Genomic DNA, 6,006 nt, shown 5'->3' with positions numbered 1-6,006 from the left:
GATCAGAACTGACGCTGGAGATCCGAGTCCTCAATCTAAACCGTCAATAGTCCGAGGCAAGGTGCTCTCACGAATCGTATCTTCCTATTTCGTTAAAACGTCCAAGAACTTTAGGTTAGTCCACGAGGGTCTAGATTGAGAAGTCATCAAGATTTTCGTGTATTAGCAATGTTTTGTGTTGATCCTTGAACTATTACCCTCAACAGCGTTATCTGGTTAAGTTTCAGAGTGAAGGCGGCCAAGATTGGCGTTCGAATCGGAGTTTCAAGAAAACGTGATTTTCGGTAAGAACTCGTATTTTTCTCCGAATTCGAACTCAAACATTAAGATCTGGAATATGAGAAATACAAGGTTCGTGAAGAAAATCTGTTGAATCGGATTACGGATTGGAAGATAAAAAAATTGGAAGAAAATAGATCAAAATGTGAAAGAGGCTTGGAAAATTGAAAAAGAAACACAGGAGAGAGGGTGGAGACGTCGCCACACATCGATCGGCGTGCAGAGGAGCGCGGTAGAACTGGTGATCGACACGTGTTGATCACCGGCTAGTGAGGCGCGTCCTCACTCGGCAGCGGACACGCGTCAGGCACGCAGATCCGACCAGCCTAATCTGCGCCGCACACGAACCGCCCAACCTGGTGCCTTTGACCCGTGTCTACTCGGGAAGCCGTGTGTGGGCACGCGCGAGTAGGAATTGCGCGTATAAACCCTCCAGGGTGCGTGTGACGCGCATGGGGGCGCGTGAGGCACTGTTTTTCTTTCATTTGGTCTCTATTTGCTTGTTTTCCTACCCGATTTTGATGCTGACCCTATTATTATGTGAATTAGGATTTGTCAAGGAAATTCCAGAATTGTTTGAATCCATTCCGTCAAGAAAACTCGAACTCGGAAAGGCACGCGTCAACTAAGTAAGTAGCCATTTGGATTCCTACGAGCAGTATTTGTAGGATCCGCTAGGAACAAGCATGCATGCTACCACCCATGAATTTAGCGAGCCGGACTAGCATATTAGTATAGAAACTGCGAATATGAGGTGATTATGGAAAGCTAGATATGAAATGTTTATTAAATCTGTTTGATTGAGATTCACATAAAGTATGTATGCATGAAGAGGATGGGAAACTTGTGAAATCTGCGCTTCGGGTAAAGATGGACGTTATCTTCCTGTTGAGCATGTTTGTTAATATTGCATGAACTACTGCGTGTTAACTTTTATGCATGACGATTGCTTGTGTTAACTTTCTTGATGAATAGGAAGAAATTATGAGCTTAAATTAGGGTGCTTGTAACTAAGTAGGCTAGATGAGACCCTAGATTGGGGAACCTCTAGAATACCGTGCAATAAAACCCTCGAAATGATTACCGGTGGAACCAAAGCCTAGAATTCCAAACCCGATAGGTTTGTGAGACCAGACACGAGAATCCTAGAGATACATGAATCAAGTCTAAGCCACCAAGATCCACCCTAGAAAGAATAATAGGTCACCACGGTAACAGTAGGTAGCCGACTAGAGTTGAGCAATGTAGATAGTATCATCAGAACCTCCACTTCCCTCTCTCCTCCGATACCATACCGTCGAGATAGAGCTCCGGTACGGTGATCATTGAGCTTAGCAGATCCGAATAGGGAAGTGTGGCAGGTGCCCAGACCTAGTGGTGATAGCTAAGGGGTCTTCTGAATAGGACTCTTGGGCCGTAGAAACTCATCCCTGAGCAGGGGACGTGGAGCCACATAGGATGACTCAGTAGCTGACCGGCACACAAGGGGTCGCACCCCGTTTAGTAGATGTATGGTCCCGTGTGAGGGTCATCAGCTAATCTCCACGAATGATGTTCAGAGAGAGTCACGTATTCAGATCCAGCCATACGATCCTTAGAAACCCGAGAAAGACCGTGGTTACCTACGAAGATAAGGATGCGAAAAGAGCCTACAAGTAGGCTGCTTATTGAGTATTTTTATACTAATTCCGTTCTACTCTTTTTTTTTTTCAGGTGAGTGATACCATGGTTCGAGGCCGGAATGCATGCTGAATCTTAATGCCACAGAGGAGTGTCCCGGGCGTCTAGGAGTCTGTGCATACTTTTGTTTAGATTTGTCATGCATTGTTTTGTAAACCATTTACATACTTTTCATTGAACTCATATGCTACTCGAACACTTTGTTTTTTATTTCAAACTTTCTACATAATTGCTGAAGTTTTTCTTTGTAATTTCGTCTAGTCCATTTGCTTTTACATGTTTTCATTGCATAGTCTATTGGTCCAGCCCTTGATTTCGAGATTCAAATTTTCGGCTGTGACAAGTGTCCAGACAGCAACTAAGGCTATTGAGGAAGCAAAAGTCCGAGAACTTCGAGGGCAAACAACATCGACAATCGTAGCAGGACAAAAGTGAAAGTATAACTAGATGAAACCACATCGTCAACCACCAGTGCGACAATTGCAACATGTGGATACATACTGAAGGGACCTATGTTTTTTTTTTTCTTTGTTTTTTTTGGATAACCCTTTTGGTTCAATGTTTTGTACCAAAGACCTATGTTCTAATGCTTTTTTTCTTTGTTTTTTTTGGATAACCCCTTTTGGTTCAATGTTTTGTACCAAAGGCCTTTGTTCTTGTCCCCATAGGAGACCTATGAATCACTGTAGTCAGTGAACAACTCAATCCTGTTCTAATACTTTAATCTAGGGTTTGATGTGTTCTATGCGATACGATCTCCAAGACCTCTGATTGTGTCTAGTTTTTGAAACCATAAAATATCCATAAGAACTAGTCTAGAAGCAGGTAAAAAATAAAATAAAAAATAAAAAATCATGGGAAGGTCGGATTTTTTGGGTGATAGGGCCAATTCAACTAACTAGTCACGTCATCGTCTTCTTCCTCTGTTAAAGAAGAAGACGCGTGCATCCTTTGCACCGTTGTCTGAAACTCAAGCTCCATAGCACCATTCACATTGTTTCTCCCCTCAATTTCTTCAAGAAACTTAAATATGGTGTTGTAAGAAAGAGTTAGGGATTGATTTCATACCTTTTCGTGGAACCTAGCCTAAGATATTCTCTTCCATAGTTCGTCCCAAAACTAAAGGAATTGTTTTATAGGAATGACATTGAGTGTGTGTCCTTATTTTAGAGAATCGTCCTCAATCTGCAAGTTACCCGAAACACCAGAAAATCGATCTCTTGGGTAGCTTGTTCTATGACGCTTCACCTCTCAATTTCTTCACCAAAGTTACTCAACTTCTTCCTCGTAAACTAAATGAATCCTCAATTTGAAGAAAAAGGAACATTAGATAGGAATTCGACACTTACCCCCCAATTTAAGCCTGAAACTGATTTTCTTTCATTGGGCTCCGAGGTTATTTCTCTTTGTGGTCTTCTAGGGAAACATTTATTGGAGGTGCAGATACTTATTGGGATCGTCCTTGCTTGATGAATTATCATATATCCTCGGATTGGATTTTCAAATTTCCCTTGAAACTCTTCAATGACCGATTGAATTGGAGGAATGGTTTCTAGCCACTTTCAACACTCTAATCCTTAATTGAACTTTTGGGTAATCTTGTTGAGAAACTGTAGGAACAAATTTGAAGGGAAATGGTGGAGAACTGTTCTTGAATTTGGAAGAAATACTAGAATAGGAGACCCAAAATCTAAACACTTATAACTTACGATTCATAGCTCAACCTTGCTTGATTCTTATTCCAAAATCGTCGTGATTTGGAGATTAAATTTTCTAGATAATTCGTCGAAAATATCCTCTCTGATCAATGAGTTATCGACTTCGAGTATTAATTTTGAAGGTTTTTTTTATTTTTTTTATTTTTTTTTACAAATAATTTAACGATTATTCAGTCATTTGAGATGAAAATGTTTACAAAGGCAGTCGAGAATCCAAAAAAGGATTATTGAGATCATAAATAGTGTCTTCCTCTTCTTCTTCTTCTATAATAGAAGGAGAGGATGTCGAACCGACAGATGCAGCCTCTTGAAGAAGCTTTTGAAAATTAGCTTCCGAAGTTGTCTAGGCTAATGCAGCGAGTAACTTTGACTTTGAATTAAGAAATTCAGAGGTCCTCTTCTTGGATAAATCCTGAAGGTGGCCATTCTCTGATAGCCATACCTCTACTGCTTTGATATCTGCGTGGGTATAAGTATATTTAACCCACCATTTGATTTTGATAGTTTTGAAGACCTATTTTATTTGGTCTTCCGTTTCTTTTATTTGAAAATTCCAGGTTAAAATCCAGGGAATTTAAAAGTATACGCAAAGCCCATGGTTAATGGAAATGGGGTTTTAGTTATATTTTGAATAAAGTAGTTGAAGGATTCTTGTATTGGAACACGAAATATATATTTGGCTGATCCAAAGATTTTCCACTATATGATGAACCAAAATGGGTAATGAATTTTATGGGCATTCTGGCAAAATTGGATAAACCATGAGTGCTCATAATTTTGATACCAAATGACATTGAACCATGCCATCTGATAGTATCTGTATGAGTAGGAGTGTGGAACAAATGGTTTTGAAAAAGTTTTTTCCGTGTACGGATCTTGATTCTAGTACGTCGGATTCATGACTTTAAAATTTTTTAACTTGGAGTACGCGATTTTTTAAGGATCATCGCGACTCGGAATATGAGTAATTTCGACGGATTTTGTGTCTACCAAAATGAATTCATAAAACCTTCTGGTCTTATGAAGGTCTTCCGAGATATAAAAGAATCTCGATGGATAGGCTTTTTTGACGACTTCGCTGATTTTTGGGTCATCGTATTCTGGTTCTACCAGAGCTTCCGATATAGACACAAATTTTTGAAAATAGGTCCTGATTTCAGGAACTGGAGAAAACTGAACGGGAACAACCGCGTCCGAGTAGGTTGAGGGGACAGAAGGTCCCTTTGAAGTGGAAGAGACTGTAGGTCTCGATGGAGTAACGGCAGATGACCGTGTTGAAGAGGCAGAAGGCCTCGTCGGAGTGATAACCTCTGCTTGTTTTTTAGAAAGCTTTGCTCTAGACCTGGTCACCAATGTGAAACCAACATCAATTGCATAGCTATCGGATGTCCTTGGAGTAGGTGTGTTTGAAGAAGAAATGGTCTTTTTTCCTTTTTTCTATCGCTTTCTTTCCGGTCATCACTGGGAGAAGGAGATTGGCTAGGGAGAGTTTTTATTGGAGAGTAAGAACTCTCTTGAAAGGTAATCCGCCAAAGGGTTTTCGACCCCCTTTTTAGGCAAAATTTGGAAGTCGAAGCAAGGTAAAATGGCTTGCCATCTATCAAAAATTTGTTTAGGTACAAGACTCTTGACATCTTTTTCTAAAACAAATTTAGATGCCCTAGAATCCGTTTTGATCACAAAGCTTTTGTTAATTAAATCACTTTGGAATTTTTGTACACAAACTACTATCGAAAGTATTTCTTTCTTAATTGTTGAGTAATTTTTTTTTAGTAGAATTCTATATTCCCAAATGAAAACGAACAATGGATTCTTTCTTGTCAAGGGACTGTTTTAGGATTCCTCCATATCCGATATCGAGTTTATTAGAGATAAATACGGAATTGATTTGACAAGGGATTTGATTTTTTGGAATGTTTTGGTGTGTTCTTCAGTCCCGGGCTTGGGATTATTTTTTAGCCTTTCAAAAAGTGGTTTGAAAATGGGTCTGATATTTTGAAGGAAATCAGACACATAATTGAGACATCCCAAAAATCTTTGTAGTTGGGTTTTATCGTGATTTGATCCGTAAAGTTTGAGGGAAACTCAATGGATCTTTGAATGGGTTTAATTAGACCCAAATAAATTTCAAACCCAAGAAAAGGGATTTTTGTCGAAAAAGTTTTATTTTGTGTTTAGATACACCTAAACCGTTTCTTTTGATTATTGCCAAAAATGCTTGAAGATCTTTAAAATGTTGATCGATGTTTTGAGAGAAAATCAGAAAATCGTCAATATAAACAATTGAAAAGTCTTGAAAAGGATTGAAAATGTCATTCATAATTTTTTG

The 6,006-nt window shown here is 39.2% G+C and overlaps 1 long non-coding RNA gene across 1 annotated transcript; it reads left to right on the top strand.

Annotated features, from left to right (window-relative positions):
* The first annotated feature begins 236 nt into the window (after positions 1-236).
* On the top strand, positions 237-2,015 carry LOC111440249. Its single transcript, XR_002709920.1, has 3 exons — positions 237-284; positions 829-908; positions 1,993-2,015. It is a non-coding gene; the product is annotated as an uncharacterized LOC111440249 (long non-coding RNA).
* The last annotated feature ends 3,991 nt before the right edge of the window (positions 2,016-6,006 follow it).

This window comes from Cucurbita moschata, unplaced genomic scaffold (assembly GCF_002738365.1).
Source record: "Cucurbita moschata cultivar Rifu unplaced genomic scaffold, Cmos_1.0 Cmo_Scf00162, whole genome shotgun sequence".
NCBI lineage: Eukaryota > Viridiplantae > Streptophyta > Magnoliopsida > Cucurbitales > Cucurbitaceae > Cucurbita > Cucurbita moschata.
Note: the sequence above shows the minus strand (reverse complement) of the source record. Positions and strands in the feature narration are given on the sequence as shown.